Raw genomic sequence first — 20,460 nt, forward strand, 5'->3', positions numbered from 1 at the left:
CTAATGGCTAACACAAGTCTTGGGGCCAGGCCACATTCGGGCAGAAGGAACTAAACAAAGCACAAATACCAGGACATGTGGTTAATTTAGGTAAAAATCACAGGCAACAGACTGGGATACTCTAATGTTCACCAGTTCTGGGAGGTTTAAATAGAATACACTACAGCCACACTGTATTAGGAAGGAATGTGGTCTACTGAAAATCAAGTAACAGCAGTTAAACTAAAAGAAATTTACCTTACATGACAAGGAAAGCCCAGAGGGAGAGAACACATGCTTTGTGTAGACTCTCGAAGATCATACTACGGGCACTGTTTCTTTCCATCCTTCCATCCTCTGATTCTCAGCAGGCTGACTTGCATCTTCATCCACCCTGCCTAATGACTGCCATGAGGCTGATTTATATCCATGTATCAAGACGTTATTGCAGGTGGAAAAGCTATAAATGGGACAAAATAGTTTTGAGAGTCAAGTTGTCATTAGAAAAGCAAAACTAGGAGATTTCCACTTACGCTTCATTGCAGAGTTGTATCACCTGGCTGCTCCCAGCAGTATGGGAGATACTACAGGTTAGAAAGATACTGAGCATTTTCTTTCACTGCAAAAACATTTGGTAAGTAGGCCATTTGGCAAAAACCTATAGCTTTAGGGAAAGTAATTTTAATATACAAGGATACTGGTGTGTTTGGATACTCCTCAGTTCCTTCAGTAAAAGTGTATAAAAGGTTTATAATATGGTTTGGAAGTAGTTTGCAAACAGAAATGAAAAGAAATATAGCTCTGGTAACAAAAGCTCTGTCTGTCTATAGTCTGTAATCTAAATTGCCTGAGTTTTCAGTAAGTTGAGGACTTGTAAGGTTGGAAAATTCAACTATTGCTGTACTCCAAATAATAGGAGAAACAATGATTATTTAGTACCCTTTTCAAGAACTTCCCATTAAATGTTCTCAGATAGGTAATGTGATACAGTTCAGTGGCAAAGATTAAATATAATATGTTGAATTCACACCAGTAGCAACCTACTGGCTTTCATCCAAGTCAGTTATGTTCATGGCTTAGGTTCATGGCCATCAAGCTTGAGATTGAACTTCTCAACCTCCCTTGTGCCTAGGTGTGCCAAGTGCCTAAATTCTTACTAATGGGACACAATGACATCAAATACATCTTCTTAAATATAACTACCCATAACTCACTCTTTCTTTACCTTGCTCCCAAATGGAAATGGTAATGACCAGAACAACTTTCATAGCTGTGTGGTGTGGATAACAAAGCCATTTTGTTGAGTGCCTGGACTGTTTCATGGAGCATAGAATTCCTGGACCCATAATACAAACAGGGAAATACACATGTGTGTGTTTAGACACAGAAATGGTGAGGTTTATTTCTTTAGTAACTTACCCTTTACTCTGGCCAATAAAGAATTGTGTATTGGAAAGCTTGCTGCCTGCCACAAAAACCTAAAAAAAAAAAAATGTGGCCTTGATATTGCAGTCAGGGTGAAAGCAGTGCATTTATTTAAAATGTCGCCTCTGGTAACTGGAAGAGCACAGAGCTTGCCTGAGGAAGCTGATGTTCTAAAAGAAGCTATTGGAAAGAGCCAGATTGTTGCCATGTGTTAGCTGTTTATTGCTTCATTTAGCTAGCTTATTTCAAGAATTAATGAGCTCAAGCAAGAAGTAGACAATTTTCAAACAGAGATCAAAGGGAATAGAAGTTCAGAAATGAGGGATCTGATAGGGCCGGGAAAGCCAATTGTTTTATCATCCCAACAGTAGGAGATAACTCTGCTGCTCAGAGCCTTTCTAACAGTGCCTATTAAGAATTCTCAGCAAAACAAATGAATCCATAGATTATCTGTGCCATGATCAGATTAAGGGAGTTACTTTCCAAACAAGCCTATTGCTTTATACAGTTTTACATTTTCAAAAGAGCCATCATTAAAATGATAGCCCATGACACTCGCTGGCTGTACAAGAGAACTGTTCCATAAGAGCAGGTTTAATAATTATTTCCAGAAAAGAGCCTTGGAGGTGGTTTCAAGCACATGGAAATAGCTGGAAACAATTGCACCAGAAGCTCACTGAGTTTTTTAAGGAATTGTTTTATCAAGAAAATCACATAGTTAGCTTTCAAAAATTCTCTAGCTCCCAAGTCAGTGGGAGCAGAAGCAGGCCATAAACACTGCTGTGCTCCTGAGAAAAGCAATCTCTTTAATATCCATATAGATACGGCTAGGGAAGATTTACAACAAGAACACATTTTTTCAAAGGGAACGCCAGGGCCACAAAGGACAGAGCACAAGAAATTTTTTCCAATAAGCAGAAATGAATTCTAAGCAAGAAACTTACTCCAGTGATAGGACAGAGAATCTCTGCAGTTCTTTTCTAGCAAAATATTGTTAGTATTGCTCTGACCAGTGACCGCCTGGTCATTCTTTCCTTTTCCAAATGGGAAATTTTATTATAATTTTAATATTCTTACTCCAAGTAAGTTATGTATTTGGTGTGAATAATAGGTAGATAATTTAACTTATGGTGAAGACTGCTCCCAGATATTCTAGTATTTGATCTGGATGTAATGAATAGGATCATAGGTTGTTTTCCTTGTGAAGGGAGTGATACATTTAAGAAAAAGGATATGCATAGATACTCCTGTGGCAGATCATGACGCATACTGTTCTCTTTTCCTCCCATTAGGAATAACTACCCCTCCACTAGAGTCTTGGCTGGCATGTGTCACCTAGGAGTGGATACTTTACTAAATTTTAGTCAAAGGGATATGCACAGAAGTGATGTATGCAACCTCCATGTCACATCTTTGGAGAAAAAATAAAAGCTGCTTTCTCTTCAAATTCTCTTCTCCCCCTTATGGTGAAGCTGTTAGTTTGCATCTTTTATACATGGCACATAGATATATGTCCCATCCCTCACGTTCTTCTTACAATTAGGCATTCCCAGTGTTTGTTGGATTCTATGTTTTCACCTTGTCAATTTTATTGGAGACTTGTGATCATTCTGACAAATGGAGTATGTTAAAAGTGATGGAATATGAATTGAGTCCAGTTCATAAAAAAAGAAATTGCTTCCATTTGGCTCATTTCTGTTTCTGGATATTCAACTTTGGAATCTAGCCACTATGCTGTAAGGAAGTTCAGGCCACATGGAGAGACCATTCATTGATGTTCTTTTCCATAACGCTAGCCAAGTTCTCAGAGAACAGTCTGTATCAGTTGCAAGATACAAAAATGAACCAAACTTCAGATAATTCAAGTCTCTCACAAGGCAATGTCGGAATATGAAAGAAGGGAATCTGAACACTGGATGACTTTGTGGAGCAGAGATGCCTATTTGGGTTACTTTCCCTCCTCTTGATATTTAGGAGTGAGAAACAAGTATTTATCTTATTGAAAACATTGAATTTTGAGGGCTCAAACGTAGTGGTAGAATAAGATTGAAGCTTTTATAGCCTGCCTCCTGCTGTCAGAGATTTGGGAAACACAGAGCTTTGCCCATATACTAGTCTATACCCCATGCCTTACCATGACCATTTAATTAGGTAGTTAATTAATTATTAGAACTATTCACTCATAAATTCATTCATTCTCCAAGTATATATGGACCCCCTATTATATTCCAAGTAATGTTCTTGCTGCTGGGAAAACCACAGAGAGCAAGGCAGTTAAAATCTCTGTCCTTGTATTAGTTTCCTATTGCTGCTATAATGAACCACAAACTTAGTGGCTTAAAATAATACAGATTTATTTTCTTTCAACTCTGGAGGTCAGAATTAAAAAATCAGGATGTTGGAAGGAGCTGAATTCCTTCTGGAAGCTTAGGGAGTAATTCATTTCCATGCCTCTTCCAGCTTCCAGAGGCTGCCTGCCTTCCTTGGCTCATCCTGCACCACCCCAACCTCTGGTTCTGTTACCACCTCTCCTTTTTTTCTTTTCCTTTTCTTTCCCCTTGTCTTCAGTCTGCCTGACATGGACATCTTTGAGAATCCATCATTCAGTCTACTACAGTCCCCGTGAAACATACATTATCTTTAGGAATGTTGAAAACATCTTTACCGGGAATTAATGATTTAGAAACTTAACAGCTGGTTTGTCTCATTTATTAATGGTCTTTTAGGTCATGTTCTTCAGTGAAAAGGTTCACTAAGTGATCTTTGGTTGCATTATTTGGGATACAAACTCGAGGCAGCCAAAGTAGTTTTCCATTCTCCATTCCTCCCTTTATGAAAATTCTCTACTACAGCTTACATTAATCCTTTATCTGCCTTAAGATAGAATTCTGAAAGAAAATAGTTTATTCAGAGAAAACATTAGATATCTCTTAGGTATAATTCTGTTGCTCTATGTATATTAAAAGAAATTGTGGTGGTGTCACCTGCAAAGCATATTAACAATTCCCAGGAAACAAATATAGAATCTGGGTAATAAAATAAAGTCTAACCTTTCTTCTTTTTCTCTGCATTTAGTTTAGTCTCACTTGCTCACAGGAGGGCGCGTGCAGAGGCCTCGAACCCGGCACCTCAGACCAGAGTTTCTTGTGCAAAACGCCTGCTTCCAACACCTCAGCTCAGAGACCGTACGCAGAAGGACACGACTCTCAATCCAAGATGGCAGAGGCAGGCCGTGTGCAGAGACTCCGCGAGAGTTGGAGCCTGAGCCACACAGCTGCGCCTGCCTCGCGAGACTTCGCCTCCTTCTTGCCTGGCTGACGAGAACGCTACTCAGCTGCGCCGCCCAGGACCTGTTGGAAAAGTAGGAGTTCTAGAACGTGAGCTCGCACCTCTCCACAATTGAACTCAGTTTTGTTTTATTGGCATGGGTGACACCAGGAGGACACTTTGGGGGGCCTGACAATTTCGGCTTGCCCTGGCTCCAGCGAGAGGATGGCGGAGGCTTTGGAAGGTTTGTGTGAGGATGACTGGCTCTGGTTTCTGAGTTCACCGACAGGTTACAATGGCGGTAGCCTTCAGCAGAATTCAGAGCAACTCTGCCCAGGAACCCGGTACCGGGGTGTGGTGCGCACACAGTGTAGCCCCCAGGGGCGTCTGCAGTTCGCCCCCTCGAGGGGATCACACTGTGCCTGCTGTCACTGGGGCTTGGAGAATGATACTCATGCGTATCTTCCAGCTGCTTGTGGCTGTCCTTCCCTTGGTGCCAGATGCCCGGGGACGGCGGGGTCCTGTGGATGAGAAAAAGCCGCAGCTGTCTGACCCGCTGTCTCGCCAGCAGTGCCGCCTGCCTGAACCCTGTACAAGGCAGTAACGGCTGCACCAGGACTTTTTGCCCTCCTCGCTGACCTCCTGGGTCAACGGTATATTCTCCCTCATCACTTCCAGTTTGGTAAAGGAACTGGACAGACCATGAGCCAGGAGGCGAAACCCGGAAAGATCCAGGTAGTGAGGACCGCCTTACAGAATGGATAAGGATGCATGTCTGAGTTCCTGAAGTGGACTGGGGGCCCTGTGAGCCGCTCGCAAGACCGTGAGCTGCTGGCGAGAACAGGAAACACCCACCGACCCGCCTCTCCTCCCCCTCTGCTTGTGAAGCAAACCTTGGGTGATTCTTCATCAGCCTAGCTTCCACGGGCTCTCCTCTGGGATCAGCACAGGATACCAGCTGACCCGGCACTCTGGTAAGTACTCCATGGGAATCCCTCGTAATTTTTTCTCACCTGGCTGGAAGTCTGAAAACTCCTCCTTTTTGGCTGAAAGGGGGAAAGAGGAGGCCCCTGCCTCAGTCAGCTGTGCCACCCCCTAAGGGAACACAGAGGGCAGGAACTAAGGTGGCTAAGCTGCTCTGGCCCAGAGGTAGCCCCATTTAACCTCCTGTGGGACATTCTGACTGAGGAAGGATGAACGGGTCATTACACATTCAAGTGACACCCCCAGTTAAATGAGAGTCCACACCATTTGACCACCTCCTGTTTTGGACTTTTGAGGAATCCATTAACAATTTGGTGCTGGTTCAAAATTTCCAGAACCAGAAATCTTTATTTGGGTCAAATCTTGTGGAATTTTCATACCAACAAATAACTCTAACTCTCCCCCACCTTGGAAATTGGAAACAAATCTAAAACAGAATCTCTAAGGAATGGGGAACCAAATGGCCACCATACAGAAGGATAGCCCATTAGGGTGCATCCTGCAGAACGGGAAGATTTTGGGGTATCACCCCTGACCCCAAAACACTTCATCTTGCTATGTAATACAGACTGGCTCCAATACCAGCTGGGAGATGGGGAAAGTTGGCCCATCAGTGGGTCTCTAAATTACAGCAACCTTTTACAACTGGACTTGCTATGCCAGAGACAAAAGAAATGGAATGAAATTCCCTGTGTCCAGTTTTTTATGGCCTTTTATCGGAACAAAAACCCTCAAAAGGGATGTGGGCGCTCCTCCACTGAGGTAATACCAGTCCTAGGCCCTCCCCCTGAGGACCTTCTTAATCTCCTCCCTAACCCTCCTTCTACTGCGCCCTCCCTACACCCTTCCTTCATGTGTTCTGATTTCGGCCACAGGCATGAGGGTCCCTCTTCAGACCAACCCCCTGCCCCAGAACACAGTCCAGCAAGTACACGAAGTGAGGCTAATCAGCTAGGATCCAACAACCCGCCAGAAAAAGTACTCCTTTGGAGGCAGGTCTGGGATGGAGAAGGAGGGCTCACCCAGGTGTGCATCACGTTTACCACTTTTGATTGGTATAACTGCAAAAGTCATAGTAAGGGATTGAGAGAAGATCCAGAGAGGTTCCTGAATCTGATTAGGGGAATCTTTCAGGCCCATGACCCCACCTGGGCTGACATCCAAAGCCTCCTCAGTATACTCCTAACAAGGGAAGGAAAGGCCATGGTCTTTTCAAAAGCCCAAGAAGAAGCAAAGAAAACAGAAATATGCTATTTCATGCTATTTTCAGACTGAGGAATCAAGGGGTCCCAGATAACAAACCCAAATGGGGCCAACAAGACATTGGAGAGTGGAGTGGAAGACAGTCTGACCCATTATAAAAATATGATACAAAGGGAATACAGGCAGTAGGAAAGAAATCTGTCAGTTGGAATGAGATAAAGGAAATCAATCAGGTTCCAAGAGAGAACCCCTCAGCATGGCTAGAGCACCTCAAGGAATGCCTCTGAATCTATACCACCACTGACCCTGAGTTGTTGGAAGGGAATGCAATCCTGAGGTCATATTTCATTTCAAAGTGCCCCTGACATTAGTCATAAACTTCAGAAACTGGAAATAGAATTAGATACCCCTGTCTCTCCCCTGGTTGAGTTTGCCTACTGGGTGTTTAACAACCAAGAAAAGTCAGAGGATGAAAAGACCCGGAGGCAAGCCCTTCAATGTCAGCCCATCAGCAGGGGAATCTGGAATAACCGCCCAAGGAAATTCCTGACTCCAGTGAGTGACCCCTGCCCCCCACTGAGGGATAGCAAGCCAAGGAAACTAGGACAAAATCAGCATGCCATATGTAAACAAGAGGGACACTGGAAGGGAAAATGCCCTTGCCGCCCCCAAAGGGGGGCAGATATGGCATATCCCAGCCACTACCCTCAACGGCAGATGGTCCAAATAGATGAAGAATGACAGGGCCAAGGGCTTCTAAGCTGGCACTCCAATTGACCCCCGAGGAGCCCTGGCTGACTTTGGAAATAAGGGGAAGCCTATCCCTATCCAATTCTTAGTCAACGCTGATGCCCCTTACTGGTTCTGAATACCAGATCAGGCAAACTCGGTCACAAGAGTTGTAAAATTATGGGGTTATCAAGTAAGGCTCAAGAACGGGCATTGATAGAGCCATTCGAATGTAAATTGGGTGAACACACACTCACCCGTTCTTTCCTGTATGTCCCGAATACACTACACCCCTCCCAGGAAGAGAGATCTTCGATAAATTGGGAGCTACTATCCCCCTAAATGGGAGACAAATTGGAGACTGCTGTCCCCTTAGATACCTCCCTGGACAGAGCAAGTCAATCTCCTCAGAGTAAATTCCAAGGTCTTGGCCAAGGGACCAGTGGCACAGGGATATTGACTTGGTGCTTTGTGACCGCCTGGAGGGGTGGGATAGGGAGGGTGAGAGGGAGGAAGACGCAAGAGGGAAGAGATATGGGTACATATGTATATGTATAACTGATTCACTTTGATATAAAGCAGAAACTAACACACCATTGTAAAGCAATTATACCCCAATAAAGATGTTAAAAAATAATAAAAATAAAACCTGGACATGCATGCATGGCCCAGTAGAAAACAGTACCCTCTCTGAAAGAACTCTGTCCCCCTCCCCAGTGACAAAAACCCTATAAAGCAGCCCCACCCTCAGACTCTCCGGGAGTTTGTGTCCTAGAGCACAAGCTCACATTTCTCCATTGTTTGAGCAAAGAATAAGGCTTTGCTTCGAAGCTGAAGCAAACTCGGGCTCATTCTACTGGCTCAAAGGACACCAGACAGGAGGACCCTTTCTGGGGACTGACTCAGGGTGGTCAGTAACAATGGTGGAAGATAAAACTTGGCTCCCTTGACCAGTTTTCTTAAGATAATGAGTAGTTTAAGAACTAAGCTATTCTGGCAAAGGTAGACTTGAAGTTTCAAAGTGCAATAAAAAAAGTCTACTTATTTTGTTTCTAAGTGGAAACAAATATGGGAAACAAAGCATTTTCATACTGTATTTGTGTGGAAGAGTGTCTTCCCCAAAGGACTTCTGTTGTACATGGAAATCCAAGAGAGTCAATGATATAATCAATAAAGAGAGAATTTGGGTGTGAAGGAAAAAGTGATATGATAGAGCAATTACGAAAAATCATGTAGCATTCCCAAAATCCAGTATAAATCTTCTGACATTTAGAATCAATTGTGAACTAGTTTATTTTTTCCGTTGCTCTCAGTTTAAATTAAGGTAGGATATTTGGTTCACTTTAACTTCGAAAAATGGAAAATAAAAAGGAGAAGCAAACAAGGCAAATCTTAGTAGTATTGTAGGCTAGTAATTTGTACTGATGACTTGTGATACTGATTCAAAAGTAGCTGAAAAAATAAAAATTAACTCAAGCCTAGATTCCTGAGTGTTTTTGCTGCTGAGGAAATGGAACATTCAAGAATTAAGTAACAAGGTGCAGAGCTGGCCAGGCAAGAATTAATGTAAAACTCATTCTGTGTTATCTAACAGGAATATTTTTCGAGCAATAATTAACCTGAAACTGTCAAGTTCTGTGGACTTGGCCTGAATTAGAAGATTGTAACTCAGCTATTTCTAATTTTAATTTATCTCCAATATGATACTGTAGGACATATTTCATGTAATTTTAGTTGTATTTATGTGTGCTTGCTAAGGAGAAAATCAGCAATAATCTCAAAGTTTTTAAGAAAATATCTATTGTGAATGTTGGAGAAATATAATGCAAATACCCTAGATGGAAACAAATTATAACAGTTAACTATTTTTAAAACAAACACAGATTCTTATGCATGTGTACATTTTAATTGGGAAGTGGCTTGTAGTTTTACTTCTACCCTTTACAGCTCATTTACTTCTCCAAGTTATGTACAATTTTCACTAATCAAATTATCATAGTTTATAGAACAGGTTGTTTCCTTATTATAGCAAGGTACTTTATTATTAAATTCAAGGATTTTTTTTTCCTAGTTACCCTTAAAAGCCAGTTATCATTGGCAACAAACTCTTTATAGTCTTTAAATTACTTAAGTCAAATGCTAACATAATATAGAAAGGAAAATTAAGTAAAATAAAACACCTTTGTAAATTTAGGATAGTGCAATTTCTCTGAAGTTGTCAGGAAGAAGTCTTAGCCATACTTTATTTATTTGCTAGCTAAATTTTGCTGAATAAAGTTTATTTGCATGTCAATTCCATTTGATTTTTTAAAAATGATGATATTATATAAATATTTTTCTTTCATTATGAATACAGTAAGTCCCCTACATATGAACTGTCAAGTTGCAAACTTTCATAGATGCGAACGTGCATTTGTATGTCCTGTCATGTAAACTAGTTCACGTGTCTGGCATACATTGTTACGTGCATGCATCCTTTACAAGTGGTTGTGCTTTTGTGTACTTTACAGTACTGTATAGAGTACAGTAGTACACTATCTTTATTTCAAGCCCAGGGTGTCTAGAAGCAAGCGTAAAAGCAGCAGTAATGTAGCTGGTACTGGTAAGAAGCGCCAGGAATTGGAGGCCCAGAGAAAGGATGAAGAGAGACAAGAGAAAGAAGAAATAACTGAAGAACCAAAGAGATTCATGACACAGGAAATGGCAAGGGGATTTTCTTTATTTGAGGAGGCATTGTTAGTTTTTGAAACACAGGACCTGAACATATAATAGTACACGAAGGTTGCAGCAGCTGTACAGAATACATTTGAGGGCTACCGTATTATCTATGACGAGAAAAAAAGAGCTACTACCCAGACATCACTGGATCATATTTTCAAAAGGGTAAATAGAATTGAATCCAGCAGGGAACCAGAACCTGTGCCATCAATGTCAGGCGTGAGTGAAATTGCAGCTTGCCCTCTGTCTCCTATTGCTGATGACCCCCCCCCCTTCAGCTCTACCATATCCCACCTCCTCTCCCTCCTCCAATCAGTAACTCTTCTTGCCTGTTCACTCGATGCCAGCCCCTGGATGCCAACTGTTGTACTGTACTACTGTACTTTTCAAGGTACGGTACTGTAAGATTAAAAATGTTTTCTTTATTGTGTTTATTTTTTATATATTATTTGTGTGAAAAGTATTATAAACCTATTACAGTACAGTACTAGATAGCCGATTGTGTTAGTTGGGTAGCTAGACTAAATTTGTTGGACTTACAAACAAGTTGGACTTACGAACATGCTCTCGGAATGGAACACGTTTGTATGTAGGGGACTTACTGTATAATGTAGCTAATGTCATCTGATAAAAAGAGCAAAGATTTAATGGAAACAAATGCTATTGATACAAAATATAATTTGGTGAGTTTGAACAACCAACTACAGTGCCTGAAAAATCTGTTTTAATTGCTTATGAAGATACAACAAAAAGGTAGAATGTGACTATGTCTTTTAAGTTATAGAGGAGAGAGAATAATATGCCAAGATCTAGAAATTGGTTATTGCAAAAAGGAAGAGATTTGATATAACCAATATCAGTGAGAGAGATTTTAAGTACGTTCTTGGACTACATTTTTTCCATTGCATACTCTACACTAAAGCAACTTCGATGGAACCTAAACAAATATATTTTCCAAAAACTAAAGAAGATTTTGATTCACATGCGTTCTTTATCCCTAAATTCTAGACCTATTTGTTGTACTCACTAGAAAATAGAAAAAATATCCATCAATTTGAGAGGAAATTTCTTTGAATTTCAAAGAAATTATGTGCCTCACCCATAAACTAATCTCTTTCTAAATCAGACTATAACTTGGAATTCATAATTCCTGTGACAGGAGACTTTCTCACTATATTTACTTTATTATGGAAATTAACCTGTCTCCGTATGCACAAGAAATAACACAGGATTAGTTCTAGGACAAGGAGAAGTTCAACATGATCAAGGTTACAGCACAGATGTGCAATTAAATGTATTAGGAAACTTCTAGTGAGAAAATAGGGTTCAAGTTCAGAAAAGCAGACCACTGCTGTGCAAAGTTGAATATTAGGCTCAAAATTCACCTAGGAAAAATATGTATTTCCCTGTCCTCACATATGATACAGGAGAGGAAGATTGCAACTTGAGCCTTGAATTTATACTTACAACACAAAGATGAATAAACAACAAACACAAAACCAAACAAAGTTGAATGAAGAAAGTATGGCAGCTTAAGGACAAGAAAAAAGCTCAATATATACATGATCATATTTCTAAAAATACTTCTGATCAGAGATAAAAACAAGTAAGAAAACACTCAGAGATAAAATGTGGCGTGAAATCTATTAGCTAAGAGAGGGGAATCATAAATAGAAAATAGGCAGATATAATTTGACAAATTAAAAGGCTTGCTGAAATTAATAATATAACAATGTATATAAAGTTTTTAAGAAGCCAACAGACGTATATTTGCCATTGAGAATATTAACCATTTAGGAAAAAGCCATGCATTACTCTTACATTAAAGCAAAGTAAATTTTAGGTGTATCATTGTATAGATACATAATCATAATTTATAAATAAATATACTTAGGAATAATTTTAGATTTACAGAAAACATGCAGAGATAATGCAGAAAGTTTCCATACACACTTCACTCAATTTTCTTAATGTTATACAACCATGGTAAATTTTTCAAAAATAAGAAATTAACATCGGTACAGTGTTCTTAAGTAAACTACAGATGGTATTTGAATTTCTGCAGTTTTTCCACTATTTTTCTTTCCAGGAGTCTATTCAGGGTACCACATTTTATTCAGTCATCTTGTCTCATTGGTCTCCTGTGATCTGTGACAGTCTTCCCTTGTTCTTCATGGTCTCGACAGGTTTAAAGAGGACTGCTCAGGTATTTTGTAGAATATCTCTTAATCTGAGTGTTTCTGATCTTTCCTCATGGTTACACTGAGTTTATGATCTTTTATGAAGAATACCATAGCAGTCAAGTGTCCTTCTTATCGAAATATATTGGGAATGAATGTATCAACATGATTTTCACTAGTGATATCAACCTTGATCAATTCAATCACATTTTAATAGAAAAATATAGAGCAAATATTTAACTGGCAGTTGAATATTTATGGAACCTGCTACATAAAATAATTCAAACATACATATAATTATGTGTGTATATGCATATATGTAAATAATTATATATTTTTGTCCACCATGCATATACATATTTAAAACTAGACTTGACTACCTCAGTTTTTTAAAAGTATGTGTCAATTATAAAAACAATTGAATAGAAAATTATAAGCTGTGAATATATGTAACAAAGTAACAGAAGAAAGATTAATTTTTTAAAAAATTATTTATTTATTTTTGGCTGCATTAGGTCTTTGTTGCTGCGCCCGGGCCTTCTCTAGTTGCGGCGAGCAGGGGCTACTCTTTGTTGTGGTGCATGAGCTTCTCATCACAGTGGTTTCTCTTGTTGCGGAGCACAGGCTCTAGGCCTGCGAAGCTTCAGTAGTTGTGTCACGTGGGCTCATTAGTTGTGGCTTGTGGGCTTTAGAGCACAGGCCCAGTAGTTGTGGCGCATGGGCTTATTTGCTCCATGGCATGGGGAATCTTCCCGGACCAGGGCTCGAACCCTTGTCCCCTGCATCGGCAGGCGGATTCTTAACCACTGTGCCACCACGGAGGTCCAGATTAATGTTTTTAATATCTAAAGAATGTAAGCAGATCAATTAAAAGTCTGTTATTCCAGGCTTCCCTGGTGGTGCACTGGTTGAGAGTCCGCCTGCCGATGCAGGGGACACGGGTTCCTGCCCCGGTCCGGGAAGATCCCACATGCCGCGGAGCGGCTGGGCCCGTGAGCCATGGCCGCTGAGCCTGCGCGTCCGGAGCCTGTGCTCCGCAACGGGAGAGGCCACAGCAGTGAGAGGACCGCGTACCACAAAAAAAAAAAAAAAAAAGTCTGTTATTCCAACAGAGGGTGGAATGAACGAAAGTAGCAGAACAACAGCCAACAAATTGTAGCAACAGAGAATAAACTGAAGAGATTAGATTGTTATTAAATTTTTTTAAAGTTCTACCCCACTAATTAAATAGAAAAATACCCAACCAGCATAAAGCACTTAATTTAACCCCAAACTAGAACCTATAAAAATGAGTCGTTATGCTGCTGTTGTAGTAGAAATGAAAATTGAATGCTCAGATTGTGTTGGGAGATTAAATTGGTGCAATTATTTTTTTTTTCTGAGAGCAAGTTGTATTTCCTTATAAATATGAATGTCTATTAAATTTTTCAATTGTATTTTAAATTTTTTTCTTAGGGTACATTCGAGCATAAACAAAATTGCTTTAAGAATGGCCATCATGGTGACATCTAAACAGTAAGTTGAAAACCCCCTAAATGCTTAACAAGGACAATAAAAATTTATTATAAAAATGAATGAAATGCATGAAATGCTATATTTTTGTTAACTTTAATCCAATTAAAGAACACTGACATGGAAAAAGAATCAAATTGTTAATAGAAATAAAATTCATGTTAATAATGTTCATAATACCATAGCAATATTATTAAAAAGGAAAACAAACAAAAACTATATGTGCACATAATTCCAGAAAGTTATACACCCAAATGCTGATATTATTTCTTAATAGTAAGACTAATAAATATGTGATGGTTTTTCTCATCATTATTTTAAATATAAGTGTATGTATTTTTACTTCTGTGAAGAGAAAAAATAAGCTAAAATGAGACACAATGAAATGGGATGTTTCCCGTCATAATGACATATGAAAAAAACCAGTTATTTCCTTGTGTTTGAGAGAACGCTGAGATTTTATCATGTGCTGCTGATGTGTGGATATACAGTATCACAACAGATTTTTTTTAACTCAATTTTACCGTATATAGCAAGAGCTTTACATTTATTTCACTCCAAGTAATCTGTTTTGAAATAGACTTTTATTGACCGTGTTTATGTCTGATGTATTATATTAATGAAAAATTGGACATTCCCTTATACACTGACAGTGGCGAATAGATGAAAGGCATTTTGTATATCCATGTTTGGAGTACATTTTAGCCTCTTTCAGGTGCAGGGAGGAGAACTAAGCTGGGTTACTTGAAACATCATTGAGTCTGAAGATCTACTAGGAAAGGAGGAAGACAGGCCTACTAACAGAGGCTCAGAATGGATTGAAAGTTGATCTAAAACAGGCAAGCAGGCTCCCAAACCTGTAACGTTGACCAAGGTTGTTGAAAATTTACAGGGACCATCTGGAGCTATTCTGTAGAGTTCTACAAAGAGGGGTGCAGCGGGGCAGCAGGCATTGTAAAGCTTCCCAGTAGAAGTCTGGATAGTACAATAGGTAAGGCACTCCCTTGGTCTGGTCAGTAAGGAATTGCATGAATTGGTTAATGTAAATTAGACGAAGTGTCACTGTTATATGAAGTCTGCCTCCATGTGATGTAAAGAGAAAGAAAAAAAAAAAGCCTGATTCTGCTTATATTGTAAATGATAGTAGTAAATATAATAGAAAACATTTATGGAACACTTAACTCTGTGGCAGGAAATATGCCAGCCATTTTCACGTACATCATTTCACTTACTCTCACATCAATCTGACAAGTTTTTGAAATGCTTCTACCCATTTGAAATGAGGCTTATGAGTAACTTGTCCAAAGTCACACATTAGTAAATGGGAGACCCAGGATTCAAACCGAGGCAGTCTGCCTTCAGAAACTGAGCCCTTCACCTTTACATGGTAGATATTATCAACTTATTTTATTAGTATTATGATTTAAAAGTAAAGATAGACAAGCTATATCTTTTTTCCCATTGTCATTCAGTTTGCAGGGTTTTTTTCTGCCATACAATATTGATATCTGGGAAACATGGACAGGATTTCTTAATTTATCTGTAGCAAATATTCTATGTGAAAAAGTCCTAATTAGCAAATTGATGTAATGTAGAGCAAATATAATACATAAAAAAATATAAATATAGGTAAAGATGCATAGAAAAAAAGATTGGAAGGAATAATGCTACCACATTGACAGTGTTAACCCTGGGTTGTAGATTGATATATTGGGTAATTTTAATGTTCATTATTATGACTTTATTTCAAGTTTTCTGAAATGATAACATGTTTATTATAGAAAAATGTGATGTTGATTTCAAGAAAAGAGACAAATTGCAAAACATCTGGGGAAATATATATGTAAAAATAAAAGACTAAATGGCACATTTCACATAAGTTGGTAGTGAAGCTAAATTTTATAGCTTTGGAGACTAAACATTCAGCATCTTTCATAAAATTTTATTTTTTAAAGTGTTGTAAAACTTAAGATAACTGGGAAAATGAATTTAATAGACTAAAATATGAATGTTATTTAGATTAACTTATTTTTAGAATGATATGCATTATCTTTAAAAATAGGATACAGTTTAACATAGTTTTGTAAATTTTATTTTCACAAAATTAGGAAAATTATTTACTGACTCTGCTGTTTCTCTGGGATTTTAAGAATTTCCTTCTTGTATTTATGGTATTTTTCAAAACTGCTAATATACCATAAATTTCAGAATATTATGATAAGAAAAGTAAAGGTAATAGTAACAAAATGGATTAATATATGAAAACCACAAAAACAATGACTGGCATACAGTAAACTACAAACATGTTAGCGATTTTTATAAAAATGATACTAATAATTATGGTATTTGTATAATTAGTTTTTAGTTTTAGTTTTACTAGTCTTAATAACTATGTTATTATTTTAGTCTCCATGTTAAATATCTTACTTGTATTGATTTATTTTCTCTTTATGACAATGTTCTGAATATGTTAATATTATTGCCATTTTATTGACTATTTAAAGTCATTTGCTAAAATTAACAAAGCTGCTTGATTTTGTCACCAGTATTCACAGAAATGAGTCCAATTACAATTTATATGCTTTTAGTTTTTATGTGATACTCTTTTCATATGACAGGCTTTTTAAATTTACCAAAAGGCTATTAAATAAGCGTTTAAATACAGCTGTATTTCCTATTTAAAATTTACAAAGTAATTCTATCATTCTTAAAATAGTTAAAAAAAATTTAGTGATGTAGTATATTTCATGTTATTTAACTAGCTATGTTGACTGATATAATAGCATAGTTTTCACAATTTAACAGAGCATTTGTTAAAATCATGACACCTCTATTATTTTTATATGTTAATAACACTCCAACTTACCTTAATTTTTAAAAAGTAATTTCATGAAAGTACTTAACTAAATGAGTTAAACGCACCCACTCTTAATTTTAGAGCATTAAAATTTCATAATCTCCCAAAGCCATTCAGTTTGCAGATCTTTTTCTGCCACACAATATTCACATGTCGAAAACATGAACATGTGCATTTAAGACATAAAAATGAATTAAACAAATATTAAATTCTATTTTTGATAGCAGAACATAAATGCATATGCTGCCTTACTGAAACAATTAGTATTTTTCAAAATGAGGCAATGAAGTGATACCTAAAAGATAACAAGCACATTTTCTTCTGTACAAAATGATATGTATATTTACTGAGAACATTACATAAATAAGGACATGGCAAGGCATATGCTCCTCAGATTCCCATAGCTCCTTATTGGAACTGTCACCTGTGTGTGACTTCATCCAGCCTGAGTAAGGATTTCACTGGAGAGGAAAAGCTCCCTTCCCTTGATTGTGAGAGTTTTCTCTCCTTACCCACCTCTGCCTCACTATTCTGGAGACTCTGACTTTGTGCTTTACTCCCCTTATAAGGTAAAAGTAACAGTCGTGGTACAATTGAACAAAATTCTCAGCACATTTCTGACATAAATTTCCAGTTTTCAGGAGCATCCTTTGACAGGCTCAGTCTTTAGTTCTGTCTGTGGTTCAGTTTTGTCCATCACACATTAATGTCAATGGTGAATATCAATGGAGACTAGCCAAGTTGAACAGTAGGGAAGGATTTGAATGACCAGCTCTGCTCAAATCATAGGAAGTTGCCCTTGCATTATGTAACGAGAAGCTTTGAATAGTCTTCAAGGTGAGTCTCGAGCACTGTCAACCATTCTTATTCAATTTTAAGTTCAGTAAAATACGAGGAAATTATCTATGAAATAAAAATTCTCTGTCCTGTCTACTTTAATAAAAAGTGTTAGAAATAAGTTATTCACAGTTCCTGTATTAATGCATTGTATTCTCTTTACACCACTGAATATATGTTTTTCCTCCACATCTCACACCCTAAGTTTATAAAATATATAATGAAACTCATGGAATTAAAATTCTAAATTGATTTTAACCCTTCCTCAATAACTATTAAGTTTCCATATTCTTCCTTACCATCTAAAATTGCTTATTATTGGCAGCATTTCCAAGATGTACATAAATAACTCTCCAATAGGAGAGCTCAGGAACTGTGGGGTCTATCATATATATTAGTTTCCTTAAACTTCCTTTCTCTTGCATGCACTTTTTTAGTAAATTAATGGCAGGGTACAGCTGGATGCTTCTGGAGATGTTGATCTTTGATATCATTGAAGTGTGGACCTAATAAGAAATTAGACCTCTTGACCGCAAATGGGCTTAAGATGTGCATAATTGTAAACATTTGGATGTAATGAGGGGCTGGATTTGGGAGGTGAGCAATAGACCAGAAAGCAGTAAGTATGGCCTTCTGTGGTGAAATAACTGACAAATGATAGATTGGTCTATATTGTGTAACCTAGAGAAAGAGAGCAGAGCAGAGTAACTAGAGCACAGGCTCTGCCTGGAACCAGACAGACTGGATTCAGAGCAAGCTTTAGCATTTATTCAGATTCTGCCCCATAATTTCCTACTGTCTCAGCCTCTGGAGCTGCAATCTCTTCCTCCTTAACTCAGTAAAGTGAGCAGGGTCTGCTCACATTCTTCTGCTTCTGAAAATGGTTCCAGCCAGAAAGTTTAGGTGATTGTAGAGCTAATAATGTTTATTTCCTTTCTGCCAGGGAGTATCACATCACATTCCCAATGTTTTGGAGTCAATAGTCTGATTTTGCCCAGTTCTCCTGTTGTTTGAAGTCAAAAGTTAAGTCTGTTCTTTGTTATTTTATCATGGCTTGAAGAGGAATTCTCTTATTTACTTAAATTTCTATCTCACCATTTACAATCCAGCCTACCTAGACTTATAAGAAAAACCTTACTTCTCTCCTCCACTTATGCTACCCTCTTTTATAATCCTGGTAAGGTTGCCTTTGTCAATCCACAAGATTGATGAATTGAAATGATAACTAATTAAATCCCAACTTTTTAGACCGTATTTTCTATTGTAGTGCTCTAATTCATCCAGTCATAATTTCTCACCTCTTGATCTCTTACTGATCACTGGTCATAAACTATATTCACCTGAGTTTGGCTTGCCTGCCTTCTTCCTTTATCTTCCTTTTACTAGGGCCACCTCCAAATGGTTATCATGAAAGCAAGTCAAACTCAACAGTCCAAAATAAAATTCATCAAATTTCTTCATTAAATCAACTTATTTTATGGTGGTTTTTACTTTTTTAAATGGCACCAACAGCTATCCTAAGCATCTTCGTCTCTTCCAACATCCATTCACTTACCAATTCCAGTCAACTCCACCTCCTAGATAATTTTGGATTCTATATTTACATTCTACCCAGATTGTCACAATTCCAGGTCAGTTATTCCTCCTAACCTGAATGATTGCAATGACATCTTAATCTGTTTGCCTGTCTACTTCCAATCTATACTGCAGTCAAAATTTAAAATTTATTTTTAAATATAAATCTTAAAAATGTAAACCATACTTTATTACCTGTTCAGTGAAAACTCTTAATAGTTTCCCATTTCCCTTAGGGAAGGGAAAGCTACTTAACATTTGGCATTTGAACCCTGCTGACATCTGTAACATTGTTTTCTCAGCCTTCCCACTGTTGACAGAAATAATCAATAAAAAAATCTATAATAATAACAGAGAAATGTTTTATTCCAGCCAAAATGAGGACTATAGCCTGGAAGACAGCCTCTCAGATAGCTGTGAGGAACTTCTCTATAGAAGCATGTTTTCAGTATAGTTTTATATCTTGTCAGAACAAAAGAAGCAAGGAAGATACAGCAAGGAAGAAAAAAAGACAGAATAGTATGTACACAGTGGGTCAGTGTGGCCTTGACCTGGGAAGGGAGTCTTACCATTGAAGGAATAATGGCAGTTGCATCCCAGGAATGGAGGCATTTATCTCTATCTTCAAAATAGATGTTCTTTACTTCTGGACAATGCACCCTTTAATGGTTAAAGCCAAAATGACTTCCCTATACCTCAATAGGTGAAATTTTCTTTCATTATTTCCATGTTTTGATTGCAAATCTTTTGATATAAAGCTTTGATGATCAAAATATTTGTTCCTCGATGCCAGGGTGGTACTATCTGCCTGCAGTGGGTGCATCGTGTCCCTCAGTGACAGGCTTTTTCATATATATATATATATATTTTTTTTTTTTTCCCCTAGTTATCCATTTTGGGGAGAAAACTAATCAGATATAGTGAACAAGCACAGAGGTATATGCTGACAGGGAAACATTTTATAGGCTACACATATTATCAGTGATGTCAAACTGTTGAACATTGTATTTGTACTTTTAGCAGTAGATTTAAAGCAAGCAGTGATACATGTCATGCATAGATTTATAACTAGGAAAAGAATAGTGATAACTACTATGGCAGTGATAAGCATCTGTAAAGCAGAGTGGGAAAAAATTCTTATTTCTGAGATGAGCCAACTGAACAGATCACTTAGAGTCAGTTTGCCTTACATCT

The 20,460-nt window shown here is 38.0% G+C and overlaps 1 long non-coding RNA gene across 1 annotated transcript; it reads right to left on the bottom strand.

The window, feature by feature from the left end:
- Positions 1-260: 260 nt before the first annotated feature.
- On the bottom strand, positions 261-4,583 carry LOC307184582. Its single transcript, XR_013827759.1, has 3 exons — positions 4,455-4,583; positions 1,399-1,457; positions 261-439 (listed from the first exon to the last, which is right to left on the bottom strand). It is a non-coding gene; the product is annotated as an uncharacterized lncRNA (long non-coding RNA).
- Between the last annotated feature and the right edge of the window lie 15,877 nt (positions 4,584-20,460).

The sequence above is a fragment of the Stenella coeruleoalba genome, assembly GCF_951394435.1.
Source record: "Stenella coeruleoalba genome assembly, chromosome: 3".
NCBI classification, from domain to species: domain Eukaryota; kingdom Metazoa; phylum Chordata; class Mammalia; order Artiodactyla; family Delphinidae; genus Stenella; species Stenella coeruleoalba.